Raw genomic sequence first — 13,333 nt, 5'->3', positions numbered from 1 at the left:
TCTACACAGCACTTAATTCGAAATAGCTATTTCGAATTTGGTGTTATTCCTCATAGAATGAGGTTTACCAAATTCGAAATAACGGCTCCACTATTTCAAATTTATTTCAAAATAGCTGTTTGCCTGTATAGACGCTATTAAAGTTAATCCGAAATAACAGCAGTTATTTCTAATTAACTTTGTAGTGTAGACGTACCCTAACACACCGGTGAAGTCTTTTGTTTTTGCCAGTGGGTGCTCCTCTCTGCCCTCTCTGCCCCATGTGAGTGGTGGATGGAGCCACAGGGGGAAGAGGCTGAGCGGTGCGAGGCCTTAGGACAGAAGGCAGCGGGGTCTTGGGGAGAAGAGGCTGAGCGGGGTTGTGGCTTTGGTGAGGGAGAGGCCGAGTGGGATGGAATCGCTGCGTGGAACAGTGGGTGGGATTTTGGGGGCAGAGGCCAAGGAGGGTCAGGACTTTGGAGTAAAGCCTGGGCAAGGTGGGACTACAGTCCAGGTGCCAGAGCCCACTAAAGATTAATCTGGCCCCATGGGTACCGAGTACCCTCTATTCTTTTTGTGAGTGCTTTAGCCCTGGTTTACCCAGAGAGTTAGTGCCTCTGATGTGACATGTCACTCAGCTATCGCATGTCACCTGAAACTTCTGTTTTAACTGATTGTTAAGTATCATTAGGGCTCAGTTGATGGCAATTTGGCAATAGGTTTACATTGGACACCAGAACTGGCATTCATTGTGGCCTATGTTGACATTATATAGTGAGTTACCCTTAACCACTGCATTGGTAAACATTCTCCGCTTCCAGCAACGTGTAAAATCAAAGGACTTTCTGCCCATCACTGGTGGTTGACCAGATTGAAGAATCCCTGGAAAGTATAAAGGACAGCTCCCTGTGTCCTGACCACCATTCCTCTGCTCAGTAAAGCGAGAGCTGATTGGCTGCTTTGTTTGCCCACATACAGGAGAGCATCTGAAATGAAGTGTAAGAAGCCTGAAGTGACGTGCCGTTTAGAAATGCAGCAGGAGACCTCGGAGCCACTAGGACAACAACATGCATGTGAATGGACGTTTTCAGCACAAAAGGCAAGGCTCAAAGGGGCCTTTGGAAGCAAAGGTGCAGCTTTGGGGATTAGCGTTTCTAACACAGCAGCTGCAGATGCTGTGGTTGCTGGACTGTGACGTGCTGCAATGTGTTCTTGCAATGCGGCGTCCCATGACGACACGTTACCACTACACATACAAAGTGACAGCATCTGAGCTGGGATTGCTTTACCAAAAAATAAGTGGCGGGTGCTACTTTTTATTAAAAAAAAAATATGCCAGCAGCCTGTAACCCCTCAGAGCAAACATTCAACAACCAAACATGATGGGCTGATTTTCCAACGGGCTCAGTCCCACAGCTCCAGCTGCCAACAATGTCACCTAGGGTCACCTTTCCAGCTGAGAAGCACTGAATGGAGACTCCCTTCAATAGACCATTAAAGCCACTTGTTAATTGTCCAAAGGTAGAGGCTGGGGGGCGGGGGGGGGGTGTGCTGCCACAAGGCACTGACCTTATTGTCAGGCACTGGCTAGGCAATCTAATGTTCACTACCAAACCAGATTGCAGTTAAAAGCACAGGCCATGTCAATATAAGTAGGTGGAAAATACTAGTCCAGACAAAAAGGCAGTGCTGTGGATTGTCAGAGCAAATTTTAAAAAACCATAACACTCTATGGGCCTGAGCACAGAGTGACGTGACGATAATGCTATCTCTATGTACAATACAGCCGGTAGATGTAAACACACATTCAGTCTTTATCACTCTCCCCGCTCCTCGATATTAACATGCAACATGTTCCTCTGAAAGCCATTTTTCTCTCTTGAGGGAGCTGGGTTCATGTGTGGCTTTTTATGTGCTCTTTAAAAGACAATCACAGGGGGACAGGCTACCTGAATGGCCTGCTGGAGGGCGTGGTGTAAAAAGTTAAAAGAAGAGCTGCTTTTCTCAGACGACTGTCCGCTCGCCAATTGACGTCATTTCCCCTGGATAGCCATAGTGTCAGCATGCTAATAGGTTGAAAGATGAGTCCCTGAGGAGCCTAAATTAAAGACGCCCCATACAAAAGGGCAGCGCCTGACCTTCTGCAGCTGTGCCTGGGCTAATACTGACTCATTGTGTTGCTGCGTGTCATATTCTGAAACCAGGGCAGAGGAACGATAGAGAGGGAGAAACTGGTTGCTCCTTAGCTCATTCATAGACACCTGGTGATCCGCCTCCTCCCCATGCTTCAGTGCCTCCCAGGCCTATTGTGTATAAATCCACGCCTTTAAGAGCTTTTAGCTGGTTTGGTTAAACAAAGAACAAAACGAACCCCACAGCTGCCCAGAAAAGACTTTCTCTGTCGGGGAGGCGGGTTATTATCATGGAATTCCAATGAGGGAGCTAAGTAATGAATGCTGGCTGCAGTTTGTTGCTCCCTATTACAGGTTTAGAAGGCTGATATTGCAAAGCATATGTATTTTTGCTATTTGTAACTGCCTAATTTGGGCCAGATCTTCAGCTATTGTGAGTGAGTGTAAACCCAATGGCCCAGCACAGCTACAGAAGTCTTATTAGAGATGTCTAGCACACAGCATATGCTTTCAGCTATCTAGCCACTCTTTCCTCTCACTCACATTGTTTACAGCTTGAAGAGAATGCTAGGGTCACTCAGAAGTTGGGCCAGATGCAGTCTGACTATAGCTTCTTTGGCTTTCAGTAGCATTACATCAGGGATGAATTTGAGCCAGTAAGAGACAAATTCTGTGCTTAGCCACACCATTGTAAATCTGGGATATCTTCAGTAGTTTCAAAAGAGTGATTCTGCATTTACACTGGAGTAAAGGAGAGCAGAATCTGGCATTATGTCTCAAGGAGCCGAATGATTTACATAGGGGAAAAAAGAGAACAGTGGCAAGCAGCACATACAAGCTGTGCGGCCCTGGACTTTGAAGTAAAAAATACATAAAACTAATATTAAATCCCCTCTGTGACTATTAAATGTGTTTTATTCCCAAACCCTCTGTAGAGGCAATCAACTCCTGCCTTATAAAATATATGCAGCAGGTGTTAGGTTTGGGTTCTGTGCTTGATGGTGTTTCCTAGTGCCAGGTTATAAAACAACATTTGGGACACAGACTTAGGTACATTAACAAGAATCTTGTGGTCAGTGAGACTATGAGCATCAACCTGGATTCAAGGGGCAATCTTCTGCTCGACACCCGCAAAAATCAGGAGGTATGCCACTGACCTAAGCCACGTGACTCCAGACATAAACTGGCATGGCTGATGCAGAATTTGCATAGGGGTTTGCATTCATCATGTTACCTCTGTCTAAATTGTATCAGGTTCATGTTCTCAAATAGTCTATGGATGTTTCTCCCTTCTACTCTCTGCTTCTAGATCAGTTTCCCCAAGGCAATGACTAAGGAGTGGGGAGGAAGAGGGAGAGCTTTCTTTCTTGCTTGCGTTTCCTGAAAAGTTCATTCCCCCACTTCTGCCACATCTATCACTGTGAAGCTATTCAGGGCAGCCAAGAGCATGTGGCCTCCCTACAAGACTGGTGCCAACCCAGCTGCACAAATCACATGTAACAGAGGGCTTGACAATGTGCTTACAGCAATATATGGAGACATATGCTAGGACTTTCAAAGGAGAGCCTAAGGGAGTTAGGTACCTCTTCACCCACAGAAAGAAATTTGGCCAACTCTCTCCTCTTAGGCGCCTTTGAAAATTCCCAGCTGAATTCTGTCACTTACATGATCTAGGATGCACTGCTGATCCCACACCACTGAATTACTGCTGTGTTGAAAAGATGAATTAGAGGCTATAAGAGGATCTCCATGCACACACTGACTTCTCTGTAACTCACCAGTGCCTGTACAGCCAATATGTTCCCTACAGATCTCTCACCCACCTACCAGATCTGCTCAGCTTTCGAGAACTGACAAGATCTTGGGTCAAAGTGGTACCTTGGCAGCCCTGCGAGACTTACTCTCTCACAAAGACAAAAATAAACATTTAAACAGAGCATCAGCTAACTATCAAAGTAAGCTGAGCCCAATACTCACAACACTTCTAATACCAGTAATAAGATGATACATGCTCAGGAGAAGAGTAGCAAGTTTCAGGCACTCAATTATTGATGATGAGTGCCAAGTAAGGTCAGCAGTATTTCACTGACAGCATGGAAAGCACAGTATGCCTCAAGATACCATGAAACGTGGCTTAGTTAATAAAATAACTAAAATAGACCTACCGCTTGGAGCCTGATGAGTTTTGCAAAAGAATTGTTGTAACACCAGACATTTCTCTTTGACCAGCTACAGAGAATTAAAAAAAATACTGTCCCTGGAATATTTTCATTATTAGAAGGGTGTATGTAATTACTAAGACCAACATTTATAATTACGAGAACTGCAACCATTTTCTAAATGTCACTGTTATTATTGGAAGCAGGTTAATCAGCAATCTAAAGTGCTCAACCACACCTTGGACCATTCCCAGGGGGAGAATTTTCCTTAAGTGTAGAAGACTTGCTAGACATTTAATTTAGTGGAAACAATTTGGAGGAAGGGGAGGTCTCCCTTAGTAAAAACATAAGAGGGCATACTGGTGAGGAATGCTTACTACTTTAGAGATACCAAACACATAAATGACAGCATGGAACAAGGCAGGCTGTAATAAGGAAATGTTTTTAAGCTAATTACAAACATGTGTAAAGAGGTAGGAAAGTGTAAAAAAAATAAAAGGAAAAAAATGCAAGATTTAATGGGAAAATGACCAAAAGTGGGCTGTTATGCCCAAAGCCATAGGTTGAGGCCTGAATTATTTATTGCTCAGTAGAGGTCATTCTTAATCTCCAGGAACAAAATTCTTCCTCTGCAGACTAAAAATGCCAGTCACTATATAGTATTTATTGTCCCCTTTTCAACGATAGTTTTGTCTTGGGCATACGTCTGTTACCCTCCACTGAGGCTACTTTGTTCTCATTCAAAAGGCTCACGTTCCGTCTATTCTATTCAGCAACTTACATCAAGCCTATCCCCGTGGTAGCAGCCAAGCACTTAAGCAGGTGCTTAGCTTTCAACTTAAATTTGCCATGGCTAAAACAGGTGCTTAAGTGCTTTACAGAATCGGGACCATAGTTCAGGTCTAGGGTGGAAAGAGGATGGCCAGAGCTTCGGCTTCACCCACTTTTTGTGCTGTGTAATGAGGCCTGCCAACAGGGAGGACAAAAGGGGCACTGATTCAAAAGGACCTGGGGCTCGCCACTGCCACCACCACTTCTGTGGCAGCAGCAGCATCCGGAGCCCCTTAACCTTTAATCACTGCCAGAGCCCCGGGCATTTTGCTCCGGGCAACACTAAGCGCTGTGGGTTAGGGGGGCCAAGGCACAGTCCAAGCAGCACTGAGGGATGACTACTCCAGCCCCACCCCTTCTGCCTGAGGCCCTGCCCAATCCTGGCACACGGAGCTGCCACTCCCCACCTTGCCCAAGGGCCTAGCAAGTCTGTCGGCTCCCCTGTTTGTAACTCACTTTTCCTCTCCACTTTTCCTATCAGCCTGTTCCCATGGAGCTGCTCTAAACTCCCTGGAAACCAATGAAAGAGGGCTCATTGGCTTTAAAGAACTTTGGATTATACCTCATAAAAGACAGACAGGAAGTGGGTGTTGGAAAGAATCCCATAAAAACAACATTTTAAAAAAATGTAACTAGTATGATGTCTGCCAGCTGTCATCTTCATCAGTGTATTTCTTTGCTCGTACTATCCATTTACCCTGAGCCTTCATCTGCCTTGACTATTTAGAGTGTAAGCTACTCAGGGCAGGGGCTGTCTGTAGCTAAGTGTATATGGTTATGTATATATGTATTCAGGCCTCTGGGTACTGCTTTGCTACAACAATACTACTAATAAATATGAAATGTATAGAATATATACAATTCTCTTTAAGATCCTGCTATGCAAACTGGAACCCCATTAGATCTTCTTGGAATGCTGTAATGTTGACTAAAAATTAATGTAAAACATTAATATAGCAGTTGAGTAAAGTACAGAGATAGTATCTCAGAATCTGAACACCATTATTATCATCTCTATTAATTAACTATAAAGATTCAGCTCCTAGACTCCTTAAAAACCATTAATTATCCTTTCACGAGACTTATGTTCACAGAAGGCTAATGAGCTGGTTTTATAAATGTTTCCTCTTTGTAGGGTTAAACTGTTCTATTTCTAGCCTGGCTTGTTTTTAAACATGAAACATAGTAGAAAGAATATAATTTATTTTCTGTGGGGTACAGAAAAGTGATAAGAATGTAAATAGCCTTGACAAATAGTTTATAGATATGTTGATAAAAGGAAAAGCTGAACAATATTTGAATGTGAAAACCTTAGAAGGACTGTATAAGGCAAAAGCCAAGATAATCATCACTAGATGCCTAAAATTAGGCTCATGAGTCCATATTTAAGTATATAAAACATGCCCTAATGGCAGCTGGTGGGTTAGCTGCATAACACTTTTGAAATACAGCGGGTGGCCAAATATGTATTAAGGGGCCTGACTTTAGGCATCTAATTTTGGAAGCTTTGACCTGATGCTTTTGGCATCATGCTCTAGAGCCTTTGCTTAGTATTGGTGAGCATTTACTAGTGTTAAATAAACTATAGAAGGATTCCCTTAATGTTCCTTGAGTGTAATGAGAGAAAAGATGGTCCAGGACTAGGGGAGCTGGAAGACCCAATTCAGTTCCCTACTTCACCAGATGTGTGAATGTGCGCCCTGCTACAGAAAAGATGTGGACAAATTGGAGAGAGTCCAGTGGAGGGCAACAGAAATTATTAGGGGGCTGCAAAGGTGAAAGGAAGCTGTGGCACTCCAGTGCAATGCACTGGTAAGAGAGTGGTTGGCTGGGCCCAGGGCTCTGGGTGCTGCCAGCCAGAGTTAAGGTTTCTGTGCTGGGCGTGGGTGGCTTACTGCTTCCCTTCCTCCCCGCTTTCCTCCTTTTCTACCCTCCTCCCCACAGAAGCCCAAACCACCACCACAGGTGGCCCCTCGGCCCCAGACAGCTGGGGAGGGAACAAGGCCCCAGCCCTGTTTGGCCCAAGCCAGCACCCACAGTCCATGGGCAGTTCAGCCATAGCTCTCTCAGGTTCCAGCTCCAGGTGCTCAGGTGGCTGGTCAGTGCATTTGCCACCCTCACCAGCCTCAAGGATTGGGCAGCTGGGGAGCATGATTGTCTACCCCCAGGGACCCAGCCAGCCAGGTCAGCCCTAGGGACTGGGTGGCTGGGCAGTGTTGTGCCCACACATTCCCAGGCCTGATATCCAAAAACCCAGGGGCTGTCTACACACTGGCCACTTATTCCGGAAAATCAGCCACTTTTCCAGAATAACTTATCAACTGTCTACACTGGCCCCTTGAATTTCCGGAAAAGCACTGACGATCTACTGTAAAATCATCAGTGCTTTTCCGGAAAAACTATGCTGCTCCCGTTCGGGCAAAAGTCCTTTTCCGGAAAACCGTTACGGAAAAGAGCCAGTGTAGACAGCACAGTAGTGTTTTCCGCAAAAAAGCCCCGATCGCGAAAATGACGATCGGGGCTTTTTTGCGGAAAAGCGCGTCTAGATTGGCCGCGGACGCTTTTCCGGAAAAAGTGCTTTTCTGGAAAAGCATCCTGCCAATCTAGACGCGCTTCTTCCGGAAATACTTATAACGGAAAACTGTTCCGTTTTAAGCATTTCCGGAAAAGGGTGCCAGTATAGACGTAGCCAGGATGTTTTGAAATATTCTTGGTAGCTGGTCTCCAGCCAGTTCATCTATCTGGTGGGCAGCTGGGAAGCCCAGCCTTCCAAGGTCTGTGGCCCCAGAATTCATCTCACCTCCATGCAGATTGCTCCAGATTCAGGGACCCCAGGACTTTCTGTGTCTTTGGCTCCCAGGCAGCCCAGCAGGCTGCCTCTGAACCAGAGCTCTCCTTAGCAGAGAATTTCCAAATTCCTGGTTTGCATTCAGAATAAAACCATGTTCTAAGAAAGAAAAATCCTCCATGGAAAGGAATGGCCTTTTCCCACACTGCTCTAAATAATCTGCCGCCTTGTGTCTGCCTTATCTATTTTGATTGTAAAGCCTTTCACAGGTACTGTCCCCAAACAGTACAGAGCCTAGCACAATGGGCCCTAATCTTAGTTGTTACCTCTGGGCACTACAGTAATCCAGATAATAAATGTGTAGACTATTAGCTGTCCCTTAAACCACACACATCAACGTGGATATTTTACCAAAAAGGAAAATGGACTATTTGCACCAAAACCTGACAAAAACTTCTTTCTGAACTCCCATGTCTCAAAACAAAGCTTCAGAGAGCCAGACGAGTTCCCAGGAAATTCTGATTATCTGTCTGTTTTTTATGCTTCCCATCTTTATTCACAACTGTAGGATTTCACCTCTACCCTGACCCAACCAGTAGTGACAAGAAAGTCTTCTCCACAGGATTCAACTCTGTGTCTGGATAATGTCTAGGAGAAAATACTTCTGAGCACTGTAAGGTTTGGCCCATTTCAGTTAGCTTCCTTCTGTGGGTGGAAGATAAGAAAGGAAGAAGATAGTTCATGTTATGTTTTGAAATCATTTTTCTGAAGAGATGCACGATAAAATGGAAAGTTGTTTCTCTGGATTTGTAACGTTCCGAGCAAAGCTAGAATCTTTTGTGAATAAATGTTCCATAAACAAAACCATGGAGACCACTAGCTCAGCAAGGATTTCTGGATTAAATATCTATATGTGCGTACTTGCCAAATGAATGCTTGCCCCATAGTCTCCAATCAATAAAAGGAGGTGAAAGGTCAGGGCTTTCTTTGTCTTAGCATAATGGATTACACATACTATATTTCCTTTTACATTAATGATACTACTATTTATGTATTGTTATGGTAGGCATCAGCGGGTGGTACTGTACTAGACTTCCAAGTTCTTACTTAGTTTGCGAGTAAGTTTTGACTGCTGGAAAGATATGCCATGTTGGAGTTATGCATTTATCCCTTCCAGTGCCTGGTGCAATGTTATGGAACTATTTCTGTCTATAGGGTTCTGGGTTTATATGAACTACTCTTGGATTTTGTAGAGGCAGGTTCTAGAGAGGGTGTGCAAAAAGTAGGAGCATTTTTCTTTCTGCCTTGGGCTGTGATTAGAGTCAACTCTTGAGGTAGAATTGCTACTTGGAAACTGCGCATAAGTACTGGGCTGAGATTCCTGGAAGAAGGGATTGCTTGGCATGCTGTTTGGCATATCATGACAGCATTGATGTCTGGGTGCAAATAAAGGTGTTTATGATGAAAGGATACTGAGGCTCTGTCTCACTTATTTCTCCTCCACTGGGAGGCTGACCAGCAGGGCCCTGAGCCACTGCTACTGGTCAGCACAGAGTGACGCTGGTGTCAGAATGAGGCAGTGGTGCTGGACAAGGGGGCAAAAGCCTTATAGTTTCACTTAGAGGGCCACCCAGGAATCTGGGTCACATTATGCTAGGCATTGCACACATACACACAATTAAAAAGGACAGCATCTTCCCCAAAGAGCTGACAACCTAAGCACATGATGGGAGACAGCAAAGAGCACAGGGACCAGGCATTAAGGGAATGACTGAATCTGGAATAATAAGTAGCAGTTGTTTTTATATGTAGCTTAGCAACGGATCTGGGATTAATCTGGGCTTGTTTCCATTAACTAGGTAGTTTCTAAGGCCCTGACTCCTGTGAAGTTAATGGAACTTAGTACAAGCATAAGGCTCCACCTGCATTGCAAGAACAGGGCCAAGACAGAATGAGGCCCTTTTCCAGAGAGAGGGGGGAAAGCTGTGGTAAGAAATAAGGGCAGTTTTTTCAAAGGGATTCTGTCACAAGAAAGGTTACAAAGGGCAATAAGCCAGGCAAAAGGCGCCTACACAGCTATAGGCTAGTATCTAGGCAAGCTTCCTTGGCACTGTAGATAGGGTTACCAGGAAGACTCCCCAAAAATACCGGACACACTTGATCTTGGGCAGAGAGGGGGAGGGACCGGCCAGGGGGGGTGGGGTTGGCGGGCTTGGCGGGGGAGGGGGGTCGGGGGCCACGTGGCTGGCTGGGAGGAAGTGGGGGCAGGAAGCAGAGCTGGGGAGGGATCGGGGGCCGGGGGGGGGCTGGTTGGGAGGAGGGGGGATGGGAAGCAGAGCTGGCGGGGGGAGGGTGGTGCAGCCACTGGCCACAGCCAGAGTCCAACAGGCCGCACCCCCGGCAGGCACTCCCTCTAGCTGCTAATAGAAGCCGGGCGAGGGCAGGGGAGGGGCTGGGAGCCACTCCTCCCGCCCAGCTTCTGCACGCAACCAGAGGCTCCCAGCTGGGAGGCGGGGCTGCAAGGGTACGTCTAAACTACATGACTCCGTCGACAGAGCTATGTAGATTTGTTTGTTCGGCAAAGGGAAATGAAGCCGCGATTTAAATAATCGCGGCTTCATTTAAATTTAAATGGCTGCCCCGCTCTGCTGATCAGCTGTTTGTCGGCAGATCAGGGCAGTCTGGATGCTCCCCTGCCGACATGAAGGCCCTTTATTGACCTCCCCGGTAAACCTGATCCTACGAGGCATAACGGGGAGGTCGATAAAGGGCTTTCAGATCGGCGCGGGAGCGTCCAGACTAGCTCGCTGAGCCAACAAACAGCTGATCAGCTGTTTGTCGGCTCAGGGCGGCAGCCATTTAAATTTAAATGAAGCTGCGATTATTTAAATTGCAGCTTCATTTCCCTCTGCCGATCAGCCTAATGTACATGGCTCCATCAATGGAGCTATGTTGTTTAGACACACCCCAATTGGTGCTGGGAGCCTCTGGTTGTATGCAGAAGCCGGGCGGGGGGAGTGGCTGGGAGTCCCAGCCAGTGCCCCCGCCCTGCTCGGCTTTTGCACATGACCACAGGGCTCCCAGCGCCAATTGCAGCCACCTCCCAGTCGCTCCCTCGCCCCTGCCAGGCTTCCGTCCGGCGCCCAGCCAAAAATTCAGAAAATACTGGACATTGCACATGTCTGGTATTTTCCTACCAGACAGAGGGCGCAAATACCGGACTGTCCAGTAAAAAAAAGGACACCTGGCAACCCTGACTGTAGATGCAGAAGCAACTCTGTATTCCAGAGGGAATGGAACCTCTCTGCAGACAGGAAATGCTCGTTTAGGTAACTTCTAGGTCTGTATTAATACTTATTCAATAAAATGTGAAAGGAAAGGATGGAGATGATTAGTTTGTGTGCCAAGGGTTGGCTGTAGGCCTCTGTTAAAGGTATAGGCAAATGGAGATTCACACTTTTGGGGCCCCTGTCTTTCAACATCAGCTCAACTTTCCATTAAAGCCTTCCCCACTTCCGGGTGCCATATACCACTTTACTTTGAAAAATGAATATTGGGAATCAATGCTCCCCCAGTGACAAGTGTCACTCCTCTTTCCCTGGTAATAAACCCTGCCTCTCTGGATTATGGAAGTCTGCCTGAGCCTCCCTCACCCCCACCCACAGCTTAATTTGCACAGAGATAACTCCATGAATACAAACTTTTGATGTTGCTTCAAAATGACCTTGTCCATTTCCTGCAAACAGGTGTGCATTTTCACATGGCTGGGGGCTGGTCACAGAGCACTGAGAACCCTGACAAATTTCCAAGGTAGAAGCGGCACTTGATACCTATTTTATACCATGACTAAACCAGAAACCAGAAGTGACTTTCTCAAAGTCCCTCAGCCTGCAGAGATGGAAGTAGAACCCAGGTCTCCTGACTCCTGGAGCAATTCCTTGCAATCACCACACAGGCTGTAGCTTTCTTACTTTTATTTTTTAAATACAAAACATTTACATAACAACAGTTAATAACCAATGTCATCTAAGCAGGGAGCAGAGTTTTCTAAGGGCTCAGAACATTTGGGTGCAGAACCTTTTTGAAAATGTAGTCCCCATTCAAATGCATTCAAGGGAATGGATTTTTTTTTAAATCTGGCCCAATTCATAGCTGCTAAGCTCTTGAAATATCTGGTCCTAATAGTGTAGAAGGAGTGTCAAAAATTTTGCAGGTGCTGTTGGAACTAATGTTTATTCCCCTTGACAAGAACTTTAAAGAGCTATGGATGGATGACAAATGGTATATAAGTGTTAAGTTAATACAAGGGACGTAAAAAATGAATAAAAATATTAACTGTGTAAGCAATTAAAACTCTCTCAGTTACACGGATAACTGCTCCCAGGGCTGCTGGGTCCTGACCCCACAGAACTGCCAGCTGCTGGGGCTCCGAGTCCTGAGGGACTGCTGGCAGAATGTAACCATTAATAGTAATCAATAAGCACCAACTTATCGGTTAATAAATTAACCGGTTAAACTCTTAGCCCTCTTTTACACTAGAGCGTTATTTCAAAATAACCCTCCTTAGGTCGAATTTATAAGTGGAGCGTCCATACTACCAAGACCGTTATTTCAAAATAATGGGCCACTTATTTTGAAATCTGTACTCCTGCTTTTCTCAGGGAATAACACTAATTTTGAAAGTTATTTTGAAATAGCATTAGTGTGGATGCTCTGGTGCTGCTATTTCGAAATAACTACTCCCCAGAGTAATTCAGACTTATTACTCCCCAGTGCTTCTTGGGGCTCTAAGTCAAGGTAGTGCATCCACATAAACAGAGCCTGTCACGGACTAATTTCAAGACTTCCTCACAGTGTGGACACACTATTTTGATTGTTATTTCAGGAGTTATTAAATCAGTTTTAGTTATTTCAAAATAGTTTCCTACTGTAGACCAGTGTTTCTCAATATTTTTTTATAAAGCACCTCTTTTAAAAAAAATAATTATAAGTACCCAATTTTTAAAAAAATTCCCCTAGTACCTATAGTTTTCAGACACACACAATTTTTTCTACCATTGCAACACATTTGATTAAACAACTTAATCGTAGCTGGGCAGGCAATGAAATTTTTGGGTATAAAAAGTACAAAAATAATAAAACGCTGTAAAACTTAAAACAAAAATTCAGTTTTCTCCAAATTTCAGTTGTGTTGAAGTAACCCCCATGTCCCCCAGACTTCTCTCAAGTACCCCTGGTTGAGAAACACTGGTGTAGACATGCCCTTACAAACCTAGTTAATACTTCACAAAAGCACAGTGTTTAAAAACACATTTTAAAAGTGTTGCTATTTCAAACAAGTGCCACGAGATGGCAGATTTCAACTGTTTGATCAGCAAATTCCCTCCAGCAGGTCAAGGTTGTGCCACAATGCATAGGGAAATACTCTGACAGAGTCATGTATA

This window comes from Pelodiscus sinensis, chromosome 1 (assembly GCF_049634645.1).
Source record: "Pelodiscus sinensis isolate JC-2024 chromosome 1, ASM4963464v1, whole genome shotgun sequence".
Classification (NCBI taxonomy): Eukaryota; Metazoa; Chordata; order Testudines; family Trionychidae; genus Pelodiscus; species Pelodiscus sinensis.
Note: the sequence above shows the minus strand (reverse complement) of the source record.